Here is an 11,168-nt window from a genome sequence, read left to right as displayed (position 1 = left end):
AATCCTTTGAATTGGGCATAGTCCAGTTACAGTCTGAACATCTTCCATGTTGTGTGCAATCGCAGTGTTGTTGGTCTCTTCGTCAGGAAAAGGAGAGGCATCCGGGTTTAATGGTTTCGTGTTATGCAATGATCGATGGTGGTTTTCCTTACACTTGTCGCATGTCACGCCATCAGCTTTTTTGCAGTCTTTAGTATGATGAGCCTTTAAGCATTTACAACATCTTTGTCTCTGTTTCACAATGTCCCATCGTTGGTTTACCGTTAAACTCTGATAGGTAGGGCAACCAGCGAGTAGGTGTTTAGTTTGGCAACCAAGAGGACATGGTTCCCGTACTTCAAACTCTCCAGATCGGTTCTCGGATCTTCTGGTAATATTCTCACTTTCAGGATTATTTCTCCCTCTCGAACGAAGACTTTTTCCAGGTAGAGTATGCCCTTCTGCATCCATCCCAAGATGGAACAGGCAGTCGTTCAAGACCACTGGCTTTTGACTTGGAGCCTTCTAAGGCTTCTGCCATTTTTGTCACTGCTGACGTCATCGCTTCTAATGACTCTGAATTATTAGCAGGTGGTTTTGCCGAGCTTAATTTCTTTTGATACGCTGCAAAGGTTTTAACGAGTTGCAAATAGTCAGTTTTCATTTTGTCACCGGCTTCAATGTTGGATTTTAACATCTGATCAGCCTCCAACAAACCATCCTCCACAATTCTATCAGCTATGGTTTCTTGTTGTTTCTTTATACTTCGGTACTTAGCTTCAACTAAATTGAAAATGGTTTCCAACCTGCCCAAATTAGGTTCCACTGCAAGGACAGTCTCAAATTCTTCAAACAATTCTTGTATAGACTGAATTGCATTATCTCTTGCCAATTAGAACTTTCAAATCCGTTTTTGGCATTCTGAGCGATGTTGTTTTTTGTTATCCTGAGCGATGTTTATTATAAGCCTCGATTTTGTGCAACACATTGTCAAATATGAGCGAGCCAAGTTTTTATACAAAATATCTCAATATTAGCAAATAAAATACAATGCAAACGGATTTTTCTGACCTTTTATGACTCTCTCGAGACGTAGCAAAGGTAGGATTTTCGAGGACGGTCTGTCGCTTCTTTCTGCACTCGGTTGTCCTTGATTTTCCCTTTTGTTTGCAGTTCTGTGATCTTTCAAATGTAGAAATTTTGACTGTTTCGTACCCTCGTTGTGCGACACTACTTCATGCGAAACATCACAATAGACAGACGATTAATCTTTAATCTTGTACTAACTGTAACTCTCGTACAGGCGATATTATAATAGGTTGTTCAATACTTCAATATTCAACAAATATATGCCGTGTATGGTTCATACAGTACAGATACTACAGAGTACACTATAAAAACAAAGTAACACTCCAAGTTAATAAATATAAACGTTGTATAAACAGCCATCTATTGCCGTACTTACAATTTCGTGGATTATCTGTCCGTTAAGTTACGATAATACCAGATATTAATGTATATATAAAGTGTTTTCCTTTCTAGAGATCGTAGCACGCTTTCTGCAGTTCAAGTTCTGCGCATCCCTTACGCTTACCCCCACTTGCGGGCAACCTCCTAAAATTGGGCACAAAGTCCAAAACACCAGGACTTCCTCGAACTTTACACCATGCTGGAGGAATCAGAGCCATCTCATGATTACATTCAGAGTTATTTTGAGAGGGTAAAATTTGTGATTTAACCCAACAAGCACCAACGCTCGCCCCGTGACAAGTAAAATTGTCTGGCGTTAGAAAGAGTAAAATACTAAAGTAGAATGCATCAGGGCGCAATGCGACTCAATTGGTTAAAAAAAAATTATTTTTTAATTGATGAGACTTCATATATACTACCTGTATTTTATATTGAAGGCAAAACATTGGATATTACTTTTTATCTCACTTGCTGGTGATTGCGACGGACATAAGAAGAGCAATGTTACACCATATATGCATGCAATGACCTATCATATTCCAAGAACACAAATGCGTCAATAAATTCACAGGACAAGCTTAGTAGATGAAACACAGTAGTATTAAAACAAGATCTAAATTCAGTTTCTCTCAACCTGAAGGAGAGCAAAGGCCCTTCATGTAATCATTACTAGTATTCTGACAATGGGACTTTGCTCAAGAAGTTTCTTTTCTCTCTCAGGTTGAGAAGATTAACTTGAGAAGATGGAAAGCATCATAAAAATAAATTAAATGGCTATTTATTACAGAAATCCTCAGAAATCAAACAACATCTAAAAGGTTTGGGTGTTACAATACGGCTTAGAAAGATTGACAAACTTTGTGAATTACTTGAAGATGTTCTTAGTAAAACAAACAACTGAACTTAAGCTGAATATCAACATTGAACAAAAGTACAGATTAAAGTATATACAAATGTTTGGCAAGTTCTGAACATTGCATGACCTCTTTATAAAGTAATGTTCAATTTTTCAAGAGGAACCCGTCGGGCTGGTACAATGTTGCTATTTTTTATGCTCATATAGTGAGCTGGGGTCCAACCAAGAACTGGCTTGATTTTCATAGGAAACTTTATGGAAGAACTTTATGGAAACAAGGAGAAATAATTTAAGGAAGCAATCAAGGAAGAATGGGAAAAGACATCTTTGATCAGGTAATAGTCCAGGATTGATTTTTTATCAGACACTATGGGGAATACTTTTATTAATTCCTTACTAAAAACTTTGCGCCCTGGTAAACACCTCAGAGAACTGCTTCATTCAAACCAGACAAGAGCTTATGTCCTGTCGTGCATATAAATGAGTATGTCAAACGAACTGCGAAATTACAGGGAGAACAGCGAAGATTTTTTATTAGGCAGCAGATGCCTCATAAAGAGGTTTCAGGGGATACTATTAGTCCTTGGCTCAAAATTTGCAGCTCCACAGTATTCGGGCAGCAGGGACATCAACAGCAAAGGCTGTGAGTATGCCCATTGGCATGATTATGCAGAGTGCTGTGGATGGTCACAAGAGACTACGTTTGGAAATACTATAATAAACCAGTTAAAACAGCAGCCAATTTTGGCAGATTTTTGTTAAATAGTACTAAATAACAAGCGGTCTATGTGTTATTGTTTATGAATGAATCAAGTTTTGATTTATTGGGTTTACTTTACTGTGTTTATTGTGTACTTGTACTGCTTTAAAATCTCACATGATGTCATATGACTTCGTAGCAACCAAGACTAATGACGAAACAGAATTCTAAAATTAAACGAGACTCACCTAGTCGAAGTTTGATTTGGATTCTGTGAGTTATTGGTCCGGGAGCGGAGGAGTCGTAAGCCCACCCTAAATATTTGATGAATAATGATTGAGTGTGATGATCTCCCAACCCGATTTGGGTACAAGTACTCTCTGGTTCTGCTAAATACTGATCATGCAGTTTGCATGCTTTTTCCCGCTTGAATATTTTATAGTAACATATAAATATTTATATATCGGAGCATGAATACATTTACATTATATATGATTGATAACTGTAGGAAGTTGTTTTTAATTAAGTTTAGGGCTTTACTATATAGAAGAGATAAGAAGAGATAATGACAGTCTGCATGGTTAGTATGACAGCCTGTTTTTTTCTTCCTATAACTGCAGACAAGCTGGACAGACCAGAGCATTATTTATCAACTCAACCGTACCAGCTGTGATTCTTCCTAATTGCTCTTCCCTAAAATAATGTTGATTAAGTTATAGATTTGTTTTGTTTACTATAACATGTTTTTTACAGATGTTTTGGGAATCGACAGTCTTTAGCTGGAAAGCAAAGAGATAGGCAGGCAATGGTTTTCGAAAGCAAATATGAGGCAACAGAGAAAGCAGAAAAGCCCAGTTGGGAAATTTGAAAATATGGAGTGGGATCAGGCGGTGTGCGCACTGGAACCGCAAAGCATGCTGGTCGAATGTTTTTCAAAATGGCGGCGGGAGACGTGTAATTAAGGTGAGTTTAAAGTTGAAGTTGTGTCTCATTTGAGCAAGTTGTAGGTTTTTATTTAAGACTATTCTTGTGAGAAAACCCTATTGGAACATAAACTGTTCTTTTGGTTGCAATACCTGTGACAAATTAGCGTATAAAGACAAGTGACTAAAACTCACATTTTTGTGTTGAAATTGGATTACAATATTCGTCCAATTATTAAATTTAAAGTATAGAAGATTTTGCTCCAGAAATTGTCTAAGTCACTTATCTAAATGTTACTCTACCTGTGGATATAAACGCTCTTGAACGCTCTCTATTGTGTTTTGTGATTTTTCGCGCTTAAAGTAGTTATATTTTTTCTGATTAGCTGCAATATGGCTGCCAAGAGACCCGCAAATGTGGAAGGCAATACTCCTGGAAAACCCGAAAAAAAGCGACCAATCATAAAAGGAACATCGAGGAAAAGCCTATTTTCGGAAGAAAAAGTGACAAACAGTCGTCAGTGGTCTGTGGAAGAGACTGTAGCGTTGACACAATACATTTGTTTGTTCTGGGAAAAGGCACATACGAACAAATGGCCAACTATTAGTGATGTAGAATTTTGGAATGCGTGTGCCAATGCAGTTAATATAGCATGCAATTCTACTAGGACAGGTATGTAAGTCACATTTATATGATCTGGTCATTCTACCTTTGAGTCTTTCACTCTTTGTTCAATAAATATCAGCAAAATAATCTGGCAGACTGGTACTGTATGTTTAAGAAAACAGTGCTGTATAGACAAATATTAACTAATTAAGTAGTTTTAAGGGAAGTTATCACAAGTTGAATTTTTTATGCAATTTGATACACTTGACATTTACTGGGTTGAGTTGGTGGACCTAATTTGCAAGTGATTGGGACTAAATTGTATTTAAAATGTTACAATATTTAAGGATTAAAGCAGCAGACTCCTACCTTGATAAGTAGATTGTTTGGTGTTAGAAATAAGAACATGTAAAGAATTCAGTTGGTTCCATTGCAACCTAATTTATTCATTATTGTTGAATGATAATGGTCATATTGTAACAATCTTAATATTTTGGCTAGGTCCATCTTGCCGAACTAGAGTGACGAAGCATCTCAGCAAGGAGTTTAGCACATTGTCAGAAGCTGAAGATGCATTAAACATTGACTATGCGGTAAATTTGTCCCAACTAGTGGAGGAAAGTAATCCAAGCGCATTCAAAAGCCCACCAAGGAGTAAATCAGAATATTTTGCTGCTACGTCCAGTCCATTGTCACCTATCTATGGTTGCTCTCCCAATCCAAAATGTAACTCTGACTCAGTGAAAAACACTGTTGGTGATTCTGTCAAAGAATTTTTATCATGCTTTCAATCCAACATGTCAGAACGATTAAAGACACAATTAATCCAACACATTTTTGAGTTATATGTTACTGGAATTGATGGGCCAAGTTTTGTAAAATTTCTTGGAGAGGATTTTGTAACTAAAAGCCTTAGTGGGATGCGAACTTTGTTCAATAAAAAGAAACAAAATATTATTTATGAATTGTGCAAATGTTTGGAAGGTCCGAGCCCTAGAATGTCCTTGGATAGAATGCCGTTTGGAATGATTGACTACAACATTCGTTTTTTTGCAAGTAAAAATACAGTTAATTTTAGAATGGAAGAGCATTATGCATCATGGTTAGAAACCATGTTTGCACAATTCGGTCACAAATGGCTGTGTCTCCATCGAGGACCAGTGTGGCAATATGATGATATATTTGAAGCAATTGAGGAGCCTCAGCAGAATGTGGTTGCAGCTGAAAAAGTATCTTTTAATCAGGACATAATCCACGAGGCTTTGCAACAATCATCTGTAAACCTTGAAGATACCTCCAACCTGAATCTGGACAATGGCTGTCTAGAACTTATTAGCTCCAGCATGTACAATATGTGTATTTCAGCAAATGATTTTTCTAGTTACTCAAACGAAATTGTGCTGTCTGATCCTGAATCGTCCTCTACATATGATCAAAATCAAAGCACTGATGACTGCTCTGTATCACATTTGTGGTCTAGCATACCTGCAAGTGACAATCGTGAAATTGAAATAGGGTTGGTGTCGCCTGTGGAAATGGAGAAATTTCATGACATACGTCCAACTACTGGCAAAACCAACAGACGTAACACAAACATGTATAATCCAATGAAGGTTGGTAGCAACTATTATATAGTCACTGTTTGTGCAATGCATAATGGATTATTATTCTGTCAGGTTTTAAGTCTTAACTTATTACTTGGCAATGCACACTACTGCAGTGTAAAGTTACTCTGTCTAATGTTGTCATTAGTGGCAGAGTATTGCCAGTAAATGAGTTAATATCAAATTGTTAAAAAATTGTTTTAATTCCTTTTTAAAGAGTAAAGTGAATGTTGCAAGCTTGGGAGCTAAACAGATTCAGAAACGTGTGAAACATTCACCATTCTCTAAAACTGTTGATATTCAAGTAAGAAATTGTAGCTTTTCAAGACTGCAATTTTTTTGTTGGAACATACTCTGTTAATCCAAGTTTGCTTCCTGTTGTTCTAATGTGTTATTGTGTGTTTAATTAGTTTACTTTAATAACAACTTTTGATGTGAAGCAAAAAATAACCAAATTGACAGTTTGACACAGGTTTCCAAGGGTAGTGAAGTGGCACAAATATTACATTTTACCAAGAGAGAAAACTGAAGTAGTGGTGCCCTGACAAAACTTTCAATTTACAGGAGTGAGCCAACCAAACTCATCAAATTTTTTAGCAACATGTGTAATGTTTTAATTACTCAGCACCTGTATATTCTTTTCATTATGTACTGTAAGAATGAATGTTTTAAAAATATATTCTCTTCTAACAGTTTGTATCTCTTGTCATATTTTTAAACAGGTTGAGGCTCTCAAGACAGCCAAAGAGTGTCAACCAAATGGACGTTGGTGGATTAAGGCAGATGGCTGTGACATAAGGAATGGCTTGAGAGAAAGCATACGCGGTACTTGGGCAGGTGATGAGGATTTAGGGGATGGAGTGCTTCAAAGGTTGTTTGCTGTTTATAAGTTGAGGCGTTCTTTTATAAAAGGCCTTGGTACGGCAAAGAGGTTGTCACTGATCTTTGATGATGTGAGGCAGGTCTTAGTTGAACTGGAAAGTGATTTAGATTTTCTTAAATCTGGTGTGCAAACTGCAAATAAAGTATATGCGAAGGCTCTTGAAGGTAAATCATCTGAACAAACTTTGATGGAGTTGTCTTGGAATGTAGTAGGTTTCGAGGAGTTGATGAAGAAGTGCTTTGGATTGCGAGGCGATTTAAATGCTTTTCTCAGAGGTGATGAGTCGGTTGATTTGGTATTGGTCAAGTGTGAGCTGCTCGACTATTTTCTCAAAGAAGCGTATTGCGGCAACCCACTTGTTGGTTTTTATGGTAGCTGATGAATTGAGGAATCAAAAACCATATGCCATTCCTGTGCGCTTCATGCCCTACAAGTCATTGACTGATGCTAAATTACGGAAGCTTGAGATAGAACTAGAAAATTCCATGAGAGAAGTTGGAATGACTGTAGTAGGTAATAACAATTACTTTATATTATAACACGGGAGACTCGGGAGTCTTACCATTAATGCAAATGTATACATATGATTAATATCATCTTCCACTGTACTTTGCAGGTTTCACTACTGATGGTGAATTTTATTCATTGAGAACTGGAGGAGTTACACGTCCTGTATCTGTCATCGAACTGATTAAAAATGCAAAGAACGAAGCACGTAGAATGACAGTGAAGACAATTACTTCGTTCTTTAAATTAAACAGTGAAGGTATACAGTATGTGTGACAAGACAATCAGTTAAACTGCACTCAATATCACTAATAAGAATGTTGGTCTAATTCTATACAATAACATTTTTATTTGTTCGTTACATGGCACCACTTAATTTTTGCTCAGACAACCAATTAGAGTGTGGTTACGGATATAAAACCAAACCAAAACATTGTTTGAGTTAAAAAATAATAATGGTCTTGTCCGCGGTGGGCAGTGTAGGCCTACAGTGCTTGGCGCTCAATAGTATTATGGAATTTTCCACTCTTTAAACTATTCATGTTTAAATTTCGATTTTTCAGGAAACCCATTATTTCAACATTCAGCTGTACCATTGGAAGAGGTGATGTGGCTCAACGGTTTCATTGAAGAACAAAACATTTCGTTTGAAAAGGCAGTATACCTTTTGAGAAGAAAGCTTTTTCCGTTTATGCACGATCCGTTTCCATGGGTCGAAGGTATTATATAATTCTAAAGCCTATTGGTAGCTGTTTTTCACTTGAAACATATTGTTGCGTGTTCGTTTGTCACATGTCACAGTCTTCTGCGTCACAGTCTTTTGGGTCACCTTCATTAGTTTTACTCAGCAGCTAAGGAAACAAAAAAGTATGGTATGACAGTCGTCACGTTTCCCACACTATTGACTGTTTCCCACACTCTGACTATTGTACCTTGTCCCTATAAAACCAAAAAGACGCTGTAACCTGGAAAACTTGACTATGCTTGTGCAGGTAAGTAGTCACTGGTTAACATAATATAGGTATAGTTATTTTCTTGTGTAGGAAAATCTGAAACGACTGGAGATGTATTGAAATCAATTATGTCAATATTTCTCTACCGTAAGAGTGTAGAAGATCTGAAACACCATCCAACAGATCCAACTGATTTACGAAGTATCTGTACCAACCAGAAAAAGATGTTAATGGCGAGCGGATTCACCATAGAGAAGACCACAACCATTTGCTAAAGCGCATTGTGTCCCGTCTTTGCGGAGGCCACATCCCTGGAATTGATTTGCGGCATTTAAGAGATGCCTTGCATGACCCCCAAACTGGGTTGACATACGAGGCACTTACTGGAAAAAACAAACAGTCAGTTCCAGACTGTGAACGCCTTATAAGTCTTGGTGTTATTGCATTTTTGGAGCGAAATGGCCATGATGGAGATGCCATTATTATTAAACGCATTCATAATTGGCACAGAGCGATCGATGGAAGAGGCCTTTCAGAAGCGGAGAGATCGCTGTATTGCAGAGAAATGAAAGAGTGGCTGCTAGACGATTGGATGCCATGGTTTCGTAACCAACCTGACTTCAGTACAATTGATGTTAATCGGTATGTTTCTGCAAGAAGCAAATACTGTAATACTGCCTTTATGCTATATTTAGTCGCTGGAAGAGCGACTATAGGTATAAATAAACCTAGATTGCGCATCTCGGTAATCCAGTAATCAAATTTTGAAGTCACTCGCCGCCAACTTGGTACTCCAAGATTCAGCGTTCTGATTGGCTGAATGCAGTCACTGATCTAATTTAGCAACATCATGCACTTAAACCATAAATCGTAGTGTATGTGCCTGGTTTTAATAGCCCCATTTACTTAACATTCAATACAGCGTATTCTTCTTAAAAAATAACTTCCATCTTAAAAATATTTCCAGCAAAATAAAAGGAATTTGTGGCTTGACTCAGGAGATTGTGATCGGTCTTATTGCGAATCTGGAAAGCTGAGAACTTAGACGTGTGGAATACCAAGCAAGAGATCTCCCACCTGAACACCCAAGAGCTTCAGGAACTGATGATGTGGAAGGAATGATTGGCTTACTGCATGACATGCTCGGTGACATCTTCGACATGAAGCAGTTCCTTGATGCACAGCCAAAGATTTTAAATGAGTTTAACAAAAGGATTGACCCGGACCTACCCTTCTATTATTGGACTGGTTCAAAGGAAAGGTATACCGATTTGGAACTACCATCATTTAACCAACCATCTGGTGATGGCATTAAGGAGAGGCTCGATAAGGTGAAGGTCTCAAGACGAGGAGATCCCGGGGTTTTTGTAGCCAACAGGGCATCCTTACCACAAAAGGGACAATTGACTGCAAGGGCTAAGTTCCATCGAGACCCTGTCGCACTACCACCCCCACCGTCACAAGACTAGCAGCAGTAAGAATAAAACACAATATAAACAGTAATTTTTAAAACGTTAATAATTATCTTACTTTCTTACTAGCACTAACTACTACTTTGTCCCATAAACCTTTTTTGGTGAGGCCTACTGTCAAGTAATACCCAATCATACGATAGGTTGTACAAAGCGTATCTTTTGCACTGTGACGTCAAATGATGTGTCATTTAAAACTGGGTGAACAAATTTTGTTAATTCTTTTGCAATGTAACCAACTTTTTCATATTCACCCGATGACATTAAATAAACAGCAATTGCATGTTTGTCAATTGCATTATCTGGTCCAGCTTCCAGTTTTGCAAAAACTGGTCGATTGTACTCTTCCAGATAAAGAAAAGCTTCTTCTAAAGCTTTTTGTCGATCTGGACTATAACATGTACCGAGAACTTTAAATGGTAAGCAATGAGTTGTCTCATCTTGCTGATTATCAGTGGTCTCATCATCAGCTTTTTGATCCAAATAGGTTTCTGCATTCGGGGCCAATTTCCACAATACAGTGTAATCCTTTCCATCTATCTGTATCTGACAATGAGATGTGCATGTGAATGAACCTAGCGGAATGTGCGACAATCTTTTTTCTATGACACCATTACAGATCTCTTGTCCTTTTCTAAATTGCACAAATATGAACTCTATTGTCATCACTGGAAAATTAGGAATTTTCCAAGAAGTAGAGGATAGCCAATCTATGTGAATTATTTCACATTTAAATTCTTGACAGTTGGCATCATCGTCTAAGAAAAAAAAAATACTGCTGAAATCATTATTGCATACCATATTTATTTGAACAAATGCAGCGGTGCTATATTAAATTTTTTGTCACAGCATAAATGAAACTTGCGTTTTCCCCATTTTTACTGTCAGATATAATTATTATCCAAACACGCCTCAAAAAATTAGGGTGACTCTTGTTCAAACAAATATGGTATATTTGAAAATAATTTGGATTTATTTATTTTATTTATTTAAAAACTTCGCCTTTTACAAAACTTTATATACATACACAGTAACAAAAGGACATACTAGGCAGGGTATCCGCAACAGCAAAAGCCAATTACAGCGGACTCGAATATAAAATCCACACTATTAACATAGACTAAAAGAGTAATTACCCAAACATATATTGAGTGCAATTAGAAACAACAAGTTATTCTGGCATTAAGGGTACGAGCAGTATTACATTTACTGCA

General features: G+C 37.3%; 2 pseudogenes; one reads left to right on the top strand and one right to left on the bottom strand.

The window, feature by feature from the left end:
- Positions 1–391: 391 nt before the first annotated feature.
- LOC114530137 lies at positions 392–899 on the bottom strand (annotated as a pseudogene).
- Positions 900–6,070: 5,171 nt separating this feature from the next.
- Positions 6,071–9,951, top strand: LOC114530136 (annotated as a pseudogene).
- Positions 9,952–11,168: the final 1,217 nt, after the last annotated feature.

Source organism: Dendronephthya gigantea, unplaced genomic scaffold, assembly GCF_004324835.1.
Source record: "Dendronephthya gigantea isolate DGI-Jeju-01 unplaced genomic scaffold, DenGig_1.0 000060F, whole genome shotgun sequence".
NCBI classification, from domain to species: Eukaryota; Metazoa; Cnidaria; class Anthozoa; order Malacalcyonacea; family Nephtheidae; genus Dendronephthya; species Dendronephthya gigantea.
The sequence above is the reverse complement of the archived record's forward strand: the minus strand, read 5'-3'. Positions and strand labels throughout refer to the sequence as shown.